At 39.9% G+C, this 20,930-nt stretch overlaps 1 long non-coding RNA gene across 1 annotated transcript in view; it reads left to right on the top strand.

The window, feature by feature from the left end:
- LOC129785008 (uncharacterized) overlaps positions 1-20,930 on the top strand; it is a 126,579-nt gene that overhangs the window by 2,977 nt on the left and 102,672 nt on the right. Inside the window, exon 2 of the long non-coding RNA XR_008748416.1 lies at positions 16,912-17,040. This is a non-coding gene — a long non-coding RNA (uncharacterized LOC129785008). The remainder of the gene's footprint in view (positions 1-16,911; positions 17,041-20,930) is intronic.

The following is a 20,930-nucleotide window of genomic DNA, read 5'->3' as shown; positions in this document are numbered from 1 at the left end:
ATGCAGAAACCTGAATTACATTAGGTATTCCCTGATGGTTACATAAATTAGTCATGATGTTTCAAGGATGAAAAGTTAGGTACCTATTGTGTGAAAAATACTTGGAAATCTTATACAATTCCATTGACTGCCATTCAGGTGAATCAGATAAAAGTGGTTTGTACAGCAGCAGTGCCTTTTGGAAACTGACAGTAACGTTGTCTATGGACTATGAATGATGCAGACCCTGAAAAGCAGGTTGGATTATAAAGCAGTGGATAAAAATTATGTTGCTGAAATATGGTCTATTAGTATTGACACACAGCAAGAACAAATGCTACTGTTAAACTGCATGTTTGATAAGCTTTCCACAGGACAACACTATTTGTTTTCCAGACCTAAACTAGCCTCAGATAGTGTGTGCACACAATAAGCCTGTGCAGAATCAAATACATGTCACAAATTATTTTCTTTGACAGTGCTAATTGATTATTATAATTCATTGTTATCTAAATTGTTAAATTCAACAGTTTACCGCATCCTTTTGTTTCTTTGTTGCTCAGACTTAATACAAATAGGAAGAGTTAATTACTGCATGCAACAACAGAGGCGAATTTCATTGTCTGTTTCACTTTGATTGAAGCTGTGTTGAAGCACCACCATGGATTTTCAGTAATGGTGGAGAAAAGAAGGAAGCAGGAATTCTTTTGCAGTAAAGTTGCTTTTTGGTGGTAGTTAATATTTGTATTTTGAATGGTATTCTTTTTGCAGCTGGATTATATCGTGCTTGCTTTGCCTATGCTAAGTATTACCTAATTGTACAAACTGAAATCATATGTGTGCATTCATTCTGTTCAGAATCAGTGGCACTCCTTGAGGAACACAGCACAATCTGACATGAGTAAAAGGGTTGCATTTGCTTCTAAAATTACTTAACTCCACTAGAAAGGAGCACTTGGCCTTTTTTTTTTTTTTTTTTTTTTTTTTTCCCAGTGCTCTGGTGATGGCCAGAGCTGCATCTGCTGGGTAAAATGAAGTAGTGCTCTCAGCAAGGGAACTCTAGGTAGATTAAGTGATGGCTTAATTTATGCAAATTTCTAAAGCTCTGATCTACGCTGTTGTCTTCTAAGATTTGGTGTAACTTCGCTATAAAATGCTGCTCTGAAGTGATCTGGCAAAATGGTTCATAGTGATAAGATTTTGGGGGGTTATTTTGCCAGTAGAGGGCCGTGTTAAACTGGATAAAACAACTCCCTCATGGTCTCACATTTTCAGTGAGTAGCGGCTTAAAGCATATGGTTGTTTTCAAGGACAAAATGAGTAAATAATTGCATTTTTTAGAAGGTACTGAATGATTAATTATTTAAAATCAGAGTCACATTGCTTTTACAGTACAACACAGTTCTGTGTTGGTCTAATTAGACTGATTTCTGGTCTTTAAAATACATCATACCTACCTGTTTATTCTAAGCTGTTCAAGGTTGATAGATTCAGCCGTAATAAGTCATTAAGCTGACGTGATATACAGCAGCAGCATGTGCTTTTGCTATAATGACACGAATGAGAAAAGAATTGTTTTTTCAGAGGTACGGTCCCATTTGTTTTTGATGTGGCCTCTAAACTAGCAGTCATTATTCAGGCTCTAGTGCTGCAGGAGTTGACCTTTGGCAAAATATTTTGTTATCCTCAATCTTTTATACAGGCCTTTTGTGAACTCTGCACAGCTCTCATTTTGCTGATTGCATTTAAAGTCATTTATTGCACAGTGTTTGCCCTTCTAGCAGATGTTAAAGGATTCCCTGCCTCCCCCTTAAAGGCTACTCCTCTGCAGCATCTAATTATAACCTACACAAAAGATTAACAGATGTTATAATTGTCTTTACTCATTGATTAAATAGTTTCTGCATGATTTGCTCTCTCTTCCCCTCATTGCTGATTTGTGAGGTCTTTCTGGATGAGTCTCATGCATCTGCAATTTGTTAACAGTGGCTGTCTTCAGTTTTTAAGTTTTTGGGTTTGTGGTTCAGTTTGAGCAGGTTATAGATGTTCTTCTGGACAACGTGACAGAAACATGTTAAAAATGAGTGTGTGAATGCTTGCTTTGATTCCACACCTTCCTGGTTTTCCTCTTCCTTTTCACCACCGAGTCTGAAATGTATGTAAAAAGCAGACTGATTTAAATGCATATATACTGGAGACTGGAGGGGTAAATGCTGAGATTTTCTTAGTAGTTTTCAGTTGCCACTTACAGAGGATGTTAGTGACTGAGGAAAAACAGTTTAAGAAGAATGTTCCTTGTAGGACAAAAATTCTAGTAGGACTTTCCTAGTAGGACCATTAGAAAACACTGTGTTTGCTTGGGGTTTTTTGTGTGGTTCTTTCCTCTTTTTCACCTTCTCACAAAATTAAAGTTACTCAATTCTTGGGCTAACCAACCTCTTCTGTGTTGTGTTCCCACACTGAGATGAGGGCTCTTTTCTGGGGTGGATGCATAGCCCTTCTCCTACAGCACAACAGCGCTAAGGCTGGCAATGGATGGCCTACAAATCTTTTCACATTTTGAACTAGGTTGGACTAATATTTCTTTTCAAAGAGGTGAAACATCTTGCACATGTATTTTCACTACCAGGGATTCACTTGTACTTAATTTTCCTTCCCTGTTTCGATTCTATGTAACGTTTTCCTTACTTGTTTCATTGACACAGATATGAGTCATTGTCGAGTTCATGAAGATTTCCATGATAGTCTCTGAACGTCCCACAATGCTACGAAGCTGCATCTGTCACAGGGCCTCAGCCTGAAGTGGGCTGCCTTGCTTAATTTAGAGTTAGTGTAAGAAGAAAGCAAAGTCAATGGAGAACATTTTCTCACACATTCTCTGCCAAAACCTCAGAATGGGTTAAGGAAGAGAAACAGATTAAAGGTTTGAGGCTTGAATTATGGACTTGGTTATTCAAAAGCCATAAAACATTGTGCTGGCCCCTCGTCCATCCCCCAAATCCTACTGAAATATAAAACTGTTGCCTTGATTCCTAGTCAGAGAAACCACCTTGTGTTGAGATCGGATATACTTTCTCCTATCAAACCCCTTTTTGTATTTTTGGGTACCAAAAATACTTGTTCTGTGTGGATGTCTGGGAACATTGACTCAATTTATGCAGATTCTTGGATATGTGGGACATCCTGAGTGATTCTGCTTTCTTGATACTGTCCGGATATATATTCTCTTCACAGTGAACACCATACATAGCGCTGGCTGTGAGATTTTGCAATATAACTTACAAGGCTCTAGGTTTTTATCAGTGTTTAAAAGTTTATCTTTTACTTATAATTCATGAGTTTTATTAGCCTGAATAATAGTCTCTGCAGCACACAAAAGCGTTTCTCTGGGGATTCAAAACTGCTCTAGAAACAGAGGTACTTTGTTTGTGGAATTAACAAAGAACACTGTATCCTCCTTGTTTTTAAATGACATCTCAGTGCTCCTGAATACTTTCCATTTATGAGCTGGGGGGAGCAGATTATAGGTTCGTAATAAGAAAATTCCAGGGTGCCAACTGTGCTTGCAAAGTGTATTTTAATTATAAAGACACCTGTCCACTATAAACTTGTAATATTTCATAGAGGTCACTGAACAGCCAGCTGATGGAAATTACTTTTATTCAATACCAACCTGGTCTGAGTTTGAAACATTGATGCAGAGATGAAAGGCTAAAATCCCAATTACCAATAGTCAGATCTATCCAATCCCCATGTCAAGCTGGTGGTAAAAGGCCCAGGTGCTTTTTGCTGTTACACATGAGAAACATTTAGAAATTACTAAAAGTTCAGCTAAATTGTTAAGGATTTTTAACATCTGCTGCTACCGAAGGAAAATATTAAAGTGAAACATGGTCTAACACTTTAATAAACAGCTCTCTGTTATGTCACTGGCTGTTAAACCTAACATTTGAGATTAAGATCTTAAACTTTACTTTGAGGTTGCACAAGTAAATGAAAGACAGTACCAAATGAACTGAAGAGACAACAATAGCACGATCTCCAAATTCTGGGGTTGGCTATTCTCCTTGTCTCTCCGCTTGACAATCTGTAGACTTGTCTTGTATTTAATTATGTGCCTTTCCTAAAACTAGTAACTTCCTTCCCTTAAGCTGCAATTCTGTCATGGTGTTATTGATTGGGAATACATCACAATGTTCATAGGAAACTATTTCTGTCACTTATATTTACCAATCTTTAATCAAGTGAATTGCTTTTCTTCTCGATTACCACAAAAATCTTGTCACAAGAAAAAACTTTAAACAAACATTGATAGGAATTTATCAACTAGATGATAGTTTTTGGCACGGCCCTGAAAGAGGAATGGTTCATAAGGTACAACACCATGGGCAGCATGACAATGCAGAGACAGGTATATACCACAAACCCTAGGTAATATTTTCCTTGCTCTTGGCAGGGAGGTGATCTTCCTGATGGGTTCTGTCTCCCTAGCAAAGCACTAAAGTCTCACTTTTAGCCACTGGCTATTGTCTGTTGTGGTAGCAGGTTATACTTTACCTTATTTCCCTCTACCTGACCTCCAGGCCTGGATCCTGTGTGTTACAGGGGAATTCTGAGCTTGGCTTCACAGTTAAAGAGTTTATAACTCCAGGTATTGTATTTGAAGCCCACCACACCCCTGGCAGATGTATCTAACTTCACCAGCAGTGGTAGGAGACTAGATCCCCTTAGCTCCTTTCATACTTAGCTGCAATGGGGGGCTCACCCAGGTGTGAGGCAAAGCTTAAGATTTAACTCAAAGGCTCCTCACCCAAAAAGATAGGAAGGATGTGACACCTTCTTGTGGGTTTAGGACACCCCCTTGGGCAAGAAGTCCCATCAAGACCCCGCCTGGCTTTCTTCTTTCACCTTCTTGGAGTCCTGTTTAGAGGTTCTCTTCTCTGGTAGCTCCAGGTAACAGCACCGTGAGCCAATAGGGAAAACCAAAGGGGAACAGCACTTAAGGCTGTAGCATCCTGCTTAAGACCTCCAACTATTAAAGAAAAAAGGGCCTAATTATTATTTTTTTGTAAATGCTGCTTTAATGCTTCCTGGTTTGCCCTGCAGGGGAGCCAGGTTTAAATCTGTAGAGGGAGTAGATGTTATCTGGCTCATTGCTTACATAGTTGCTTTCAGCTGGTTGGTGGCAGAATCTTCTCTGCCTCTGTTGGGTTTAATTCTTGTTCTAGTTTCATTTCTGCAATCAGATTGATTTTGACAGAATGCCCAAGATGTGAATGAGAACCAAGTGTCTTCTGCTGTGTTGTGCAGAATTTGGAGAAAGAATCATTCCCCTGTTTGGGTGCGTCGTGATGTACACATCTGGTAGACAGAGAAGAGTAATGATACAAAGCAGCAGTACTAATAGAAAGTTTCACTATTAAAGTCTTTGACAAAGAGGAATTATTCTGTAAATGGCACTTATATACTATATATTATTACTTTCACAGTATAGTGGAGAAACTGAGACAGCAGGAGTTATGAATCAACCTAAACCACCCACTCAAGAGCAGGGATCCAACTCAAAATATGGGCAAACACTTAGGGCTTATCTGAAAAGAAGCAAATACGCTTTTTTCCTTGCTTATGTCCAAAACTGGTCCTCCTCCCTCACCCTCCTAGATTAGTAAACCTGATGCAGAACAAAATAGTTTAAAAGGTTATATTTAATCTTTAAATGTGCTTTCAAATTCAACACAGATCATTTAGAACATGCAAGTGTATTAACTCTTTTCCCTTCCCCACTCAAATACTGGTTGGTTTTTTTTTCAGCTGAAATTCAAGCTACACAGTAATATTGAACAACTTTGATTATTTCAAGACTGGAGATGCATAAACTATAGTCTTAAAAGCTCTACCTAAATCTGCACAGCATTACTTTCAAGAACTAATTTGGGTGGGGAAAGTCTTATTTGAGGCATTAATATGAATTCTATAAGAAAAAGTGGACAAATAATCTTGTGCCAACCCAACTGTTGCTACTGCAAGCAAAAATATCTTTCTGATTTTCGTGAATGATGAACATCTGAAATGTTGATTTAAAGGGGGTGTGGGGGGACTTGTGCCACTTCCTGTAGTTTAATGATTTTTACTTTGCATTCTAAATGGACAGATGCTTGAGAGAGAGACTAGAGAATTTTAATAGTATGCCGCCTCTTTTTCTAATATTTTCTGGATAGTACTGTATCCATAATCCCGATGTGTCGTATTATTATCTGTGATAGCAGAGTTTATGTTCTCTCCCATTTCGCTTGGTAGAACTGAGTGCAGATGAGTTAGACTGGTGGAATGGCATAAAACATAGGAGAGTTATGAACCTTTTAAGTAGGAAATTCATGAATGTTTTTTAATTTACATTTTTATTATGTTTCTGGCAGACGGAAGAATTAGAAATCAGTGTGTGACAGCCAGTCTTCACACTGAGAAACTGGAGTAAGCGCTGCCAGTACCTGACTACATGGGGGAAGGACAGAGTAGCTCTTTCCCCCACCGCACAGCAAAAGCCTTTCACTCTTAATTGTGTCTAATGTGGATTACCATTAGATGTATATATATGTGTTTGTGTGTGTGTGTGTATACTGCAATGTATAAAGAAAGACACTGAGAAGAAAGGGAGAGAAGGCTCTTTTCTTCCACATCAGGGTCTTCAAACAACTCATTCCTGGCAGCATCCTCACTTTCAGTATATTTTATTGTACTTTATCCTGCCTTATTTTTTTACATGACAAGTGTTCCTTTGATTCTCTGGAAATCAATCTGTATTGGATTTCACTTTAGGTAATTTCTTCAGATACTCAGCATCATTTCCCCCAGTTTATTTCTTTTCAGCCTGTTGTCAATAACCTAATCAATTCCTCACTGTCTCTAGTGTTAGTATACGTCCCTCAAACTGGTGTAGATAGTCATTCCTTCCCATTTTAGTCTCCTCTTTGTCATTGTTTGAAACTACTATGAAGGGACTTGTTAATCGTTTCCCACCAAGTCAATACTTTAATCATCTTTGCTGCTATTGTCTGAATTCCATCAAGTTTGTCTCTATCCTTTTGGCCCAGAACTAAATTCAGTGTTTGAGATAAGATTGCACTAGAATTGCAGAGAAAAAAAGAAGTGAAGGACTGTTTGGTATGCCGACACTGTTCAGTGTTCTGTCACCATCTAAGGAAATATGGATGACGACAGAACATCTTTCATTTTTAACGTTTTCATAATAGTTTTCTTGGCCATAACCTGAAGATGGAGTTTAATCGATGTGTATCTGCTCCTTTTAATTTTACGGATCCCACAGTTCTATATGCTCTGTTGTGTAAGACTAAAGTGAACTTGAATTGGCTGGGGAAATCTCCCTGGAGTTTTTCTTTATGTATACTCATTGATGTATAGAGAATATATCCCACAACAAAACTGAAGGTAGTAGAGCTGAATCATACCCTGTTGCCTTTCTGCTGTGAGCATGAGCATGAAGGAGAGATGTCACTGAAGTGTATTTGGGAATGCTGGAGCTGAATTCCTTTGAGTCTGATCCTTGGATGATGTAGGTCGGCTGAAATGAAAGTAGACTTTGGAATTCTGCAAAGACTGAACAGCTGGGGGGGCAGCTGAAGGATTTTAGAACCCACCTTTACAGGAACTAAGTTGGTTCTGGCACCTCCAAATCCAGCTCTGGTGCCACATTTATGCGTCTTGTCTGTAGCAATGAACAGAGGTGAGTCCAAGGAACTGCAGCTGTAGTTAAACTGGCCAAACTGTACAGATTTACAGGACTCTGTGAAGGTATTTGCACAGCAAAATTAGTAAATAGATGAAGAATTTTTCTGATAAAAACATGTGCAGGGTCCTGTGAGGAAAGCACCCAGAGCTGCTCAGCCTAATGAGGCTGCGTGTTCTTGCTCTGCTCCTGTGCTATAGTCTATTCTCTCAAACCAGGGGCTCAGTTCTGGTTTGGCTGGCCCTAGAAGAGATTGATGCTGTCTTTCCCCTTTTTTTCTTCCCCAGGGTGTGGACTTCAGTCGTGGTGGGGTGGAGGAGCTATTTTCAGATTATGCAGATAGACGAGTTGAGCCCTTTCTCAGTTACCCTCTTCCCAGGCCGTGAAGGGATGACATATATTTCACTGTACCTTATCTTCCCTCATTTTTTATAGGACAGAAAGAGATTACAAGCTTGATTCAGCTTCTTTTCCAGGCTGTTCTTGTAACTAATACCTTCACTATAAAGTTACTGCCTGTAATGTAAGGATAGGCCCTGGCCCACTGGGAGTATCTGTACAGCAAGGTGAAATGTGAGACACCATGTTACAACCCACAAAGTCCCACATGCGTTAGAAGCAAATTCTGCAGTCTAAACATTGAAATATTCCCTCTGATGTGAACGACTTTGGTTATCTAAGGAGGTTGTGCTGAGCTGGGTGCTGAAGATGTTACTAGTAACTGAGGAAATATTTTTACAATACTTTTTTTTTTATATTGGGACATTTCTTTTGAGCCACGTGAACATTTTGAAGAGTCACCCAGTGCTCTGTGGAGTAAAACCACATGTCTGTACACTATCACTAAGTTAACATGATTTTAATAATTCCTCATATGTATAAGCTGGCATACATCAGTAAATAAATGCAACTTCCATTCCTTTCATCTCTGCTGCCAGGGAAGACCAAACCAAGCAGCATTCATTTGGGACACTTCATCTCACAGAACTGCTTTTGTTCACCAAAAATGTCTGTAGCAAAATATGTTTTTTGTGCACAAACTACAGAATGAGTGAATGAGAAACAAGAGAGATGATAGTGACAAAACCTCCAAAGTATATTCAGTCTCCAGTGTCTGATGGGCTTGCATTCAGATCACCGAGCCGTCCTGTGACCCTTGCGGCCATCATCCCTTTTGGCAGTGCAGGTGGAAGAGGAGGAGTGTGCACAAAGAACTGATGATTTTTAGTGGTCCCTCTGGACTATGATTAGGACAGATGGGCAGGCAGAAGAGATGCAGACTGAAATAAATGCATCTGTCTCAGAGAAGAAGGCTTCTTTAGGCACATTTCACAAGCTCATAGTTTCAAAAATTGAGTTGGCAATCCACCATTGCTTACAACAGAGACCCTGATGCAGGTCTTACATGTACATTTGAAATTCTTGGATTTTCTTGAGTAGTGCCTTGATTTACATTAATGAAACAAAAATTAAAAGAAAACACAAATCAAACTGAGCAAATCATAGGAACTTGACTGTGTATTTTAAATCCATCCCACATTTAGCTGTCTGTCAGATTCAGATGTTGGATTTAATTGCATGCATTTTTCTGAACATTGCAACATATTAGTTGAATACATATGAAATTGGTATGTTATCTTTAATGTCCTCCTAAACTAGATGCCACTGCCTCTGATGAAGATTTATAATTCAGTGTTTGAAACCTAATGAGATTGCTGTTTGTCTCCTGCCAGCCAGTCTTTTTACCATGAGAAACAACTAGCTCTAATAACGACGTACTAGGTTACAGAAGTTGCATCCATTTGATGCCAGAGGCGTCTGTTGGGATATAAATGGGATGTTTATTTTTGACCCTCAAAATCTCTACATGACCTTTTAGGTCTGTGAATAGTAACAGTGAAATTTCCTCAGGTCCTGGAGTTCAGCTTCTCTGGGTGCCTGGAACTGCCCATTCCTGACCTAAGCTTGGCTGTGGCTCCCAAGGGAGACAAATGTGTGTTGAAGACCCCAGAGGCAGCTGATGCTGTTGCTGTGTTCAGAGCATGCCTTTTGCAGATTAACAGCCTAGGTTGCAAAACATCGCTGAAAGAGGCTCAATGGCTAAGGGAATATATCTTTACCATATATATATATAACCTATATCACCTAATTTATAACAGTATCTAGTAAAAAAATAACATTAGAAATTCACCCAAGGAATGGGAGCTTTGGATCTAATGTTTTCTTCAGCCTGAATAGCCTCAGTCTTGCTTGACTATCTCTTTCTCAGATACAGTTCTTAAAACATTCAGAAGGTTTTTATTTCAGTGCAGGAGCTAAGGATACACAAACACCATTGTCATAATCTGTTTTTTATTGATGATAACACTGTAATATATCCTGTTCTTCCATGCTGTCCTGACAACAGTTTCATGCTTTCTGTCTGCTTATCTTTCATCATTTTTGTCTCAATAATTTTATTGCATGGTATGAATGCTTCGTATGTCCCATGAAAAGCAAACAGGGGAGGGTAATCCTTTGACCTTTCCAGCATTCTTTGGTGTAATTTACTGGCGATTCTTCTCCTCCCTGCAGCATGGCCCTGAAACCCCATGATAAAAATGGACAGCCAGTCCAAACAGAAAATGCTGAAAAGGTTAAAGCTTTGATTATGTTAGTCTATAAATGTTCATAGCCTTTTTTTTTTTTTTTTTCCCCTGAAAGAAAATGAGAGCTGAAAATGGCAGTGGATGAATCATGCTTATTACAGAATACGGAAATTATATTGGTTCAGCCCGCTCTTGTTAGCGCTGAAAGAACGTAATCTTATGCCCTCTCATTTTATGTCACTGCAACCCACCTTATCCTCTTAAATGAATGCATGCATCCTTTTAATTAACCTGGTGAGATACTGAGATATAAATCTTTTAAATGCTTCTCATGCAATTCATCTTGACAGCTGTCATAGTAATAACATCTTTAATGCCGTATTCTTTATTTTCTGATTTATTGAAATTCCTGGTATTATTTTGAACACACTGATAGGTTTGCTAGATTTAAGACCTTAATCTTAACTTGTTTAAATCCTAGAAGCAATGCTATAGAAAGCTTTACTGGTTATTTAGTTTGCTGAATAAATGGAAGATTATCTTGCACGAAGAAAGCATAAATGTATTTTGAAAACTGTGGTTGAAACAAGGGTTGCATTTAGTAGCTGAGATGCTTTATTTTAAATGCTGTGTTTCTAGAACATTGTACTAAAAGTCTGTCCTATGCTGCAAGTGATCACCAGTCAAAAATTGCATGAGACTATCCTATGTGCTCTACTGCTTCCCTTTCAAGGGGTGAGGTGAGAGCAGGAGAGATTCTCAGCATTTTACTCTCAAGTTAGTCAACCCTCCTCAGTTTCTTTGTAAACTGCTGTGTGTCAGTGTCACTGTGATTAATTAAAATCACAACAAAGATGAGAAGGTTCCTTGTCTAGCTCTGGTCCTTCCTGTACTTCCTTGGGGCTACTTTACCCTCGCCTTGTGGGTGACCACTGGACAGTTTTCAACCAGAGCTAGAGGACCATTGAATAGAGAGTGTTTTGGGTCCCAAAAGAACTTGCAAGGCATGGCTGGCTCAGTGTGGTGCCTCTACAGTTCCAATATCTTTTGGAACAGCTTGAGGGGTTGTAAGAAATTTGAGGTGAATCAAAATCAATTATCCCTCAGGAAAACAAAAGAGAACTAGGAAGGAATCTCTTTCTATCTAGATATTTTCTGACTGACCTGACATATTTTTTTAACATAATTTCCCAAAGCCAGTCAGAATATCTAGACATGTAGGCAGAATGCTACAGCAGTGCTGCGTTTGCTGCCTTGTAAGTCCCATAGTATTCTACTTAATCTAAGCATTTTAGGTTCCTGCATTGGAATTTTTCTAATTTAATTAACTCATTAATGCTGGCACATGGCACATTCTCCTTCCCTCTCCACAGAAATGTGGCTTGCTTATCCAAATAGCAACCTAATCCAGTGGGTGTGAATGTGCAGCATATACGTTAGTGCTAACAAACTGCTGACCAGCCTAAGCAAATACCTGGGAGTACTGGGTATTAGGCAGGCATGCCCTGCTTATGGCATTGCTATGAAATACATTATGGGCAAAACCAAAAACCATTTAGCTAAGTTTCAGGTTGCAGAAATGCCGATGTCGCTGTAGTGCTCTGTTTCCCAAGTGCTGAAGTTTGAAACATCATCTCAAAAGAGAATTTTGGAATTATTTTTCCACTTTATCACTTGAAATCATGAGCAGGTTAAGTAGCGCGATGGGGAGAGATAGGATTGTGGTAATGAAACCATTTTCATGGATCACTTTTAATTACTAGGCAGAATTTTCTCATCTTTTGTGAAGGTGGGTTTTTTTGCTGTTACTGCTCTGACGCTTTGAACACTCTACCATTTAAAAGAAAACCACCAAAGGGAAATACTCAAACTAGTGTTTGTGGCTGGTCTATACCTGGGAAGATAAATGTAGTGATTTTATAGACCTGAACAATCTATGATCTGTTGAATACACATGAATTCTTAATTCTGGAATCTTTTTTTTTCCTTCCAGTTCTGAAAAGGCCCAGACAAACTGTACCATACTTATTTACCCCTTTTCCTACAAAGACCACAACAAAAGGAAGCATACACACACTGGTGTTAGCACCAGAGCCAGCAAAAACCCACAGCTGGACAATGACAGATTCAGTTAAATTCGATTAAGTTCTTAGGAAACTGAATCACTCCGGAGATTGGTAAGGAGATAAAAAAAATCTGTCATTTTTACATCACCTGTTCATTCTAACTAACATTTGTATTGATGACAATCTTTACTTTCTCATAGCTGCTTCCTGACCTATGCTACTGATAGTATTTTCCTTCTTTCATTGCTGAGGGATAATATCAGTTCTGCTTATTCCCTTTCCATCTTAAAGTATGGCAGGGCTATCAGGGTAGAAAAAAGGTAGTCGCTGTGTAACTTTGGCCCCATTCCATTACCCAGTAGTGTGATGTCCACATCATAAAACCTGTCCTGTTGTTAACACCTCAGAAAGACAAGCAGCCTGCAGAGGGGGAGTACCTTGCTGCCCTACGGGTGTTTTGCCTGCTGGCAGCGTTAAGGTGTGCAAAGCACAGGGTGGGGAGGCTGCATTACATCTATCCTGAATTTAAACAAAAGGACACTAGTTTGCAGAGCTGTCATTTTTGTCATGTGTCATAACTGCTAAATTTATACTCATTTGTAAGAGACAGAAAAATAATTACAGTCCCTTTCCAGTTACCAAAGAGATATACTGTGTGCTAGTTCCCAGCTGGCATATGTTGGCATAGCTCTGTTGAAATGTAACTGCAGTTTCAAACTGTCTGAAAATATCTTGGATGCTTATCTAAGTAATATAATGTTATACGTGTTCATCAGCTAAAGCAATATACATCAATCATCCTTTGTAACTACTAGAAATGAAGAAGGTAGTATAATCCAGGAAATTTCTTGCATAGATTTTAGAGAGTGCTTTTCTATGTTAATCACACCATTTCTCCAGGGCATAGTTTTAGAGCCGTCTCCCGAAGTAATGAACATTCTTGTATTGAGTACTAAAAATACTGCACTTTAGGATATATAATCAAGCTGATACCTCTGGCTTGCTGGCTTTATGAACAGTGAGGATATACCGTATTTTAGCAAGATCCCACTTAGGTCTTCCCCTGAGAGCTTTTTCTGTGTCCATACAAAACCTTCTTCCTGAGCTCAATGCAAAACTGAGAAGCCAGTAGGCAAACATCTGGGACCTGCATTCTGATAGACTGATCCCCATATACTTCTCGAGGATACAAGCTTAATCACCGAGTGCCTCTAACTTCAGTGCCTTCCCCAATATGCTCAACATAGATGAACTCAATAGTCCCTTAGAGAAGAGTCCTACAGTGAAAAAATTTCCTGCAGCACAAAGAACTGTAAGATGTGCCCCTAAAGATTTGGCAACGTGCATATGTGAGTGTATTATCAGTGAAGACACCATAAATCAGAAGTGACTTTGCAATAGTTCACAGTTCAGCCGAGCTAAATGGGACAGTCAGAGTCTGAATGCTGATCACTGGGGTCTCTGCTGTAAAGATATCGACAAGCAAAGTGGTCAGGGAAGGCGAATAAATTTCTAGTCTGTTCTCTTGGTAACACAAGAATAGTATTTCTGATGATTGGGCAAACTGGTTCTCAGTGCTTTTGCATTTCAAGACTGTTCCATCTGGATGAGCATTCTCCTCCGCTGAGTTTCCCAGTGGATGTGTTAGCTCCGTTTTGAATTGTTGTTAGTCTTTTGGTGGGTCTCAGAAGAAGAGAGATTTACCTGGGAGGGTCATTTTTTCTCTGTGACAAGCAGTACTATGCACAAAAATGACCATTCCAAGATGGAAACTTGTTCTGTTTTTGTTAAGTACTTCACTCTGATGATTCGTTTTCTTTAAAGGCTTCCTGAGTTGGGTGCTTTGAGGCACCAGCGTATGTAGGAACAGGTGATGTATTGAATTGTCTTGTGTTATAATCACCTTTGATTCAAAACTGGGTTTTCCAAGTGGGTTCAGCCGTAGGTTGTTAACTCTTCAGGAGAGATTTGTGACAGCTTGCTAATGGTAACATGCCCAGAGATTTTGGTTTCCGTGGCGTGTAGGGGGGAAGGAGTGGAGTCTGCAAATCTGAAGCTGCTTCAACAGTACATGAGTAGGGCCACGTACTGTGCTAGGTAGGGCTACAGTAAATCCGCTGCTTGAAGTGCCCAAGGCAGCATAGCATTTAAGCTATAGGAATAATTAATAATAATCCTTTCTCCTTTTACTTCTGAACTGGAATCTGGAGTGCGTCCACCAAATACCTGCAGACAGAAACTTCAGGTATTTGTTCATATTAAATACTTGACCTTCTATGGGGATAATTGGCTCCAACTGTAGTCTCACTTGCTCACTCCTAAGTGGTTCTGTGTTCACTGATCAATAAAGACTCCCTTGGTGGAAGTCATGCTCTCCAGGCATGATAAATGCACAGAAGAATGATATAAAGATTACATAAGGTCTTTCTTTTGCTAATTTCTGGCATAATCACAAGAACAGTGTAATACCTTTCCTCTGTGTTTGTTCAAATCTATGGTGGTATTTCTTTTGAGACATGATAGCTAATCAGGAAACAATGATAATGATGCGATAGCACACTATTCAGATTCCTTATTAGCTGAATTAAATAGTGTGTGTAGCTTTTGGATCAGTAGCTATAAAAAAGAAGCAAGGGCTTACAGGTAAACCTGGAAAAAAGCCACAAGGCAGGAATGATCACAATGCAATAACTAAGATTTTCCTACTATTGTGTGTATATGTTCTTATTGTATGTGTTCTTTAGATGTGTATAGAGGCTAATTTTTATCCATTTTGGAGAAAATGGCATGAATTCTGGTCTTGCCTAAGTGTAAACCAGAAGTACAAAACAAGTATAGGAGACACCAGGTGGTGTTTAATAGAAGGCTGAATTTCCACTGCATGGCTTGATAGCTGGGCCAATTACAGTTTCCCCGTGGGAAGTATTTTTCAAGAGCAGTCCCGGCTGTGATGCCCACATTGTACCTGATGATCCCAGTGTGTGCCTCTGGGAGCCCTCTAAATTCCAGCTGGTTTCAGAGGCTCAGCCTGGGGCATCCCGCTCCCCTTGTGGGCAGCCTGTGCTTGGCTCACGTTCAGGCTCCTGCGTGCCCTCCTGGCAGAGCACTGGGGACAACCTGAGGAAAGAGTTGCCGTGGTTTTATCTGCTTCGTATCGCCCCAGCAACAGATGGGAGTGTTCACAGGTGCATGAGAAGTCAGGTCTATCCATAGGCATGCAAATATATCTGGAGGGCACATGCAAGGCTTCGTTTGGGAATGCCAGCTGTGTTACCCTACAGCCAAGCCCAGTGGTATTTGTGCATCACCTGGCTGTGACTGAAGGTGCTGTTCACATTAAGTAAACAAGGATCAGAAACAGACAGATTTGTCTTTGTTTTTCAGTGAAGTGTGATGTATCTAGGTTTAGCATTAAGTAGCACTGTATGAATATCTCAATCTTACTAGAGTTATGTTTCTAAATAGGCTTCCACATCAAATCTTGCCTAAAAAATGGGGACAAATTCTTGTAGTGAAAGCTTTTTGTCCTTAATGGGAGTTAGCCCGGATTCAGAGATACGGGATGTTGCCCTGCGATACAGTAAATGCAGTCACTATGAGATGCAGGAGAAAATTCCTGTATTTGGCTCTGTATCTATGAGTGTATCTGTCTACCTTAACTTAGACTAGATTCTGATTTCTGTTACTATTCTGCTGCTTTTTGTAAATCCTGAATAAATTCATTAGCTTTGCCCATGTTCCTGAATCACACACAATAAATATTACCTTAAAATGCAAACTAAAACTTTAAAATACACATATCAGGAACATTTAGGAAAAGAGTGTGCTGGTAGCTGTTACTTGTACCTGCAGCTTGGTTTTAGTAGAAACCACCAGCCAGGAATAACCAAACCCTACAAAACTGAAAAGACTAATTCCGTCTCTGCTAGCTTTATGGGGTGAAGTTGCCCAGCCGCTCTGTACAGGCAGTGGGACTGTCTGATTATCACAGCAGAATCTTTGACCTTAAAAACTTAAGGAAAGTGCTGAGGGCATTAATCTCTCATTAAGGATAATGGGAGTTGAAAGCTTTTAGAACTCTCCAGGATTAAGTCCAAAATTTGTACATCATAGTAGCAGCGCAGATGTGCCAACAAGCAAGCAGGGCTTGCTGAGGAGTGCAATTAATGTGAACAGAACTGTTTCCCTCCCTGCCTCCCCCTCCCCAGCCCCAGGTAACTCATTGGCTCTGCAAATCCTGCTGCCAGCCCAGTCCAAAAGAGACTGTGTGAACATGGGGTGTATTGGTAAAGACAGTAGTAGCAGATTTTCATTTATTTATTTATTTTAAATTTGAAAAGTGACCCAAACATATTGGAAATATTTCTGTCTGGAGAGTTTAGCTTTTTTGGCACAGAAAATTTGTTCCTGGAACACAGCCTACTATAGGCACAAAGTCATTAGCTGCTGGGTTATTGCAAAGTTAATGATGAAAAGACAGAAACTGCTAAGTAGGATATTGAAATGTGCACTTAATTATTATTTTTTTTTTCAGTGACTCTGGAAACAGTCTGACTTTTCTAGTTGATCAAAAGAAAAACAAATAACCTCAGCTATGGAGAGAAAAAGACAGCTACAAAAAAGGGAAATTGGGAAAAGACTTTCTCTGGACAGCAGTCTTGTGGTAAGAATGAATATTTACTCCATTTACTGAATATACCTTCTGTCATAAAATATAGTTGTTAAGAGGCAATACTCATAATGACGTACATTTTAAAGATGTTAATCTATACATCACAATATCCCAATCTTTAGTGATTTTTAAGATTCTCCAAAGCAAAAGTACTGGAGGAATTTTACAGCATCCTAAATAGAAACTTGTCGTCATATAAAAGCATGTCCCTAAATTCATTTGATTTACACAAGAAAGGAATCCAGACAAATGTACCAAAAATGTAATTAAAATCCTACTGAGCCTCTGAGTGATCACTGTATTCCTTTGTACTTAGCCCATGAGAGCTGTAGGTAGCTGAGGTCATTTAATCAGAAATGCTTGTTTTACAATTGAGTATACTAAGAAAAAATTAGTTGACTATAGCGAATGCATAAACTACTCTAATATCACCTGAAATATAAATGCCACATACTGTAAAATAATTGGGTTTGCTATACATAGGATTTGAATTGTGATTTGTATTCTAGATTTATTTCTAGTTAATTATTTCAAACAATGACTGAGATTAACAAGGAGTTTTTATAGCTGTACTATAGATACACGACTAGAAAAAGGTCATAGGTGTTGAACAGTTGTATAAGAGGATAAACATGCCGATGTCAAGTACTCAGCATGCTAGTTAACAAATACTGAAAGAAGCAAAGCCGAGAGAGCCAAGGAAACCCATTGACATTCGTAGAAGTTGTCTTCTGAGGAAGTTTGGTCCTGGGTGTTGATAACGGAGCTGCCTCTGGGTTTTTTTGAGTACTCATATGGCTGGGACTGGTGCTGGGAACTGCTGGAAGCAGGTGGATTTGGCATTGGTAGCTACCAGGGCCACCTGTGAACACTGGTTTGTCTCCTTGCATGAAAGCCACAAAATATTAAACTTTGCCCAGTGCCACTCATAAATAATAAGTCAAATGATTCATGAAGCAGTACTTGGTTAGAGGGAAAAAAGAACAGCAGCAAGGTAGCAGGACGCCAGAGAATAAGCAAGCACTCCCTTCCCAGAATGTACCAACACTCGTTTGAAGTCCTCATCTCTGACGACCTCTTGAGCAGATACTTCTAATGTCCTGTGACATCTCCTTACTCACAGGTAGTGACTGTGGGACCCCAGAGCCCTGTTGCCTGCTATGCTGGGCAGCAAGGTCTCATCCATGCCTGCACTAACCCCATCACCTGAGCTGCCCACAGCCCCCCCTGGCTAGCTGCTCCTGCCTCACCTGCACCGTGGCTTGCTGTTGATATTTGCTCCACCGAAAAGGCTACAAAGACCTCCTAGAAAATATAAACTCTTCTGTCCCATCTCTTTGGTCTGAATTCTGTATCCCCATGCTGTAATGTAGCCCTAATTTGTGGTGACCATTTGTCTCGGACAAATTTGAAATGATTAGTCTACCTTGATTTTTACACATAATTACAATTATGTAATTTCCTTCCATGCAATACTTGTGCTTTGGGTTTTGGTTTTTTTTTCAAAGTAAAAAGCCCAGTGACATGCTACAAGCAGTGAATAGGGACAGAGCAGGTTTCAGTCTATGCACTGATGCCTTTCTTGGTCTGCTGTGCTCTGCAGCAGGGGTGGGGGAGGCAGTCCCTCCCCCCCAGGTCCCAGCTGCTCTGCAGGCCCTCAGGGGCTCTGCTTTTCTCCTTAGGTCTGAGCTAGAAGGTCTTCACTGCTCACGTAGTGTCAGCTGGCCGGTGAGGAAATGTGCAGAGCATGTTTCAAAAGGGGTCTGTTCTTTTCCTTAGCTTTGAAATGGCACTCTTTATGATGAGGATGAATTACATCCCCTTATTTTGAAATAAAAATAGTTAGAGAGAAATAAAAGTAGTGAAGAATAGTGAGTCCTCCTCCAGACCCTGAAGCTGATCTCAGAAGCTTAACGAGAAGCTGTCTAAGCTCCCTCCTGTTCAGGCCTTGCAACTCAGTGCTCTGATGGTGAGAAGTAGTTCTTTTCAGGTTGTTCAGCCGGCAACAAAATGTGCCTTCTCAGCTTGCATGTACTCAACAGGCCACGTCATGCTCCCAGAACTGTTAAAACTGTTTCAGTTGTCTTCTAGCTTGTGGGCAGAGGAGGTAGGTTTAGTATGAACTCACAATTTTATCTAATATACTCAGAGTCAAACAAAATCTGGCAGGTTTTTTATGCTCAGAAGTGTGTTTATTCCCAGGGCCAAACTTTGTTACTAGTTCTAGGGATGCACACCCCTGAAATAGACTCCAGCCTAAATCCTGCAGCTAGAATGTACTGCTGCAATCCAAACAATCAGCCAAGAACTGTCAATATTTATCTGGAGAAAGAAACCCTCATAGAAACTGGGGACTGAAAGCTAAGGGGAACGCTAGCAATTGTGAATTTTGCACAAAGATATTGCTTAGTATGGCAAATCAGTACTGGTTTTCCCTACAAGTTTTCACCAAGGTAATGAACTAGACAGCCTTTACTTAATGCATTAAGATAAAACTTTGCTTTTCCCTGAGGTGACATGGTCTGTTGTGTGGACAGGACCAAGGAACTAGGTATTTCTGGCTTCCAGTCCCACCTGCTGCTAGTTTAGACTTCATTTATAGCCAAGACATTGCACTATGCTTAATTCTTACCCTTTCCTATCGGTAAGGGGGGAGCAGAGAGAGACATTTGCCAATGTCATAAGGAATATTGTGTGCATAACACCATCGGAAGTGCTTTGTGTAATAATTAGCGCTACCTGCATGTTAAAATGCCCATAAGGACTTAATTAGAGGGCAAACAGAAACTGTCGCTGTATGAGAAGGTGATACTTTCTCCCTGCTCTTCAGCAAGTGGTAAGTAGGGTGGGAGACTGTACGGAGCTGAAAAATGGTCTTCAGGCAGTGGCTTGAGGTTGATAAATTTATGCCGATATGTGCCAGTTGAAGATCTGTGGCTGATTAGCTCACATTGGTGTGAATGTGTTGAAGGAAATGTGCAAAGGAAAGAAATGTTGCAGTATTTCAATATTTTGAACATATCAACTCATCACACCATGAGGCTGACACACCCAGTTATAAAACAATGTTTTCTGCTATGCGTGGCGTTTACAGGTTATGCCTGCCTGGAGAATTTCTCAGGGCATGCGTCTGTTTGCAATATTCCTGTATTACAGGTCAGTGTCTATCAAAGCTTTATGTAGAGTAGAATATGTATAACTAGATTAGAGAGTGCCATCCATACATTTAATTAGAAACATGTGAGCACCGTTCATTGTTTAGTGCCAGCTATTATTTCATAACAAACTGGGAGAGAGATTTTGAGATTCAAGTGCCTTCAGTGGCCTGTTAGTAAATCACGCCGGATGCCTTGTGACTCCATCAAATTCAACTGGGCAAAACAAAGCACTTTGTGTTCCTCTTATCTTCCCCGAATTCCTATTCTATCATGCCTGCTCTTAATTGTTGCCTTCATATCGTATGTCTCTCTTCGTTACCAATGTTTCCATTCTGTTACCAAATTCTGAGCACTGTGTTTTAGTCCAGTCCCCTGCCTGTGTGAGTCCTTATGTCTCTCTTCTCATATCTCTTCCCAAAGGTTTTGCATTTAACCTCTCGGGCATTCAGGGCTGGACACTTTGCTTGGAAAATCTGGCCTTGATTTGCTCAAAAATGGTTTCTTCTTGTTTGGTGGAGTCTTCCAGCTTTATCGTATCTCAGAAAGAATTCCTATTTCTGCGTGTTTAGAGGAAACGTGTTTCTACTTTTGTACTCTGGACCATAAGATACAAATAGGCGTTTCTGATAACATTCCTCACCCTGCCTGGCTGTGCTGCTTTTCCCATCTGCATTAGATTGTAATCTTCCTCTGGAATGTTTTTTCCATGATTTAATCTGTAAG

Source organism: Falco peregrinus, chromosome 8, assembly GCF_023634155.1.
Source record: "Falco peregrinus isolate bFalPer1 chromosome 8, bFalPer1.pri, whole genome shotgun sequence".
Lineage (NCBI taxonomy): Eukaryota > Metazoa > Chordata > Aves > Falconiformes > Falconidae > Falco > Falco peregrinus.
Note: the sequence above shows the minus strand (reverse complement) of the source record. Positions and strands in the feature narration are given on the sequence as shown.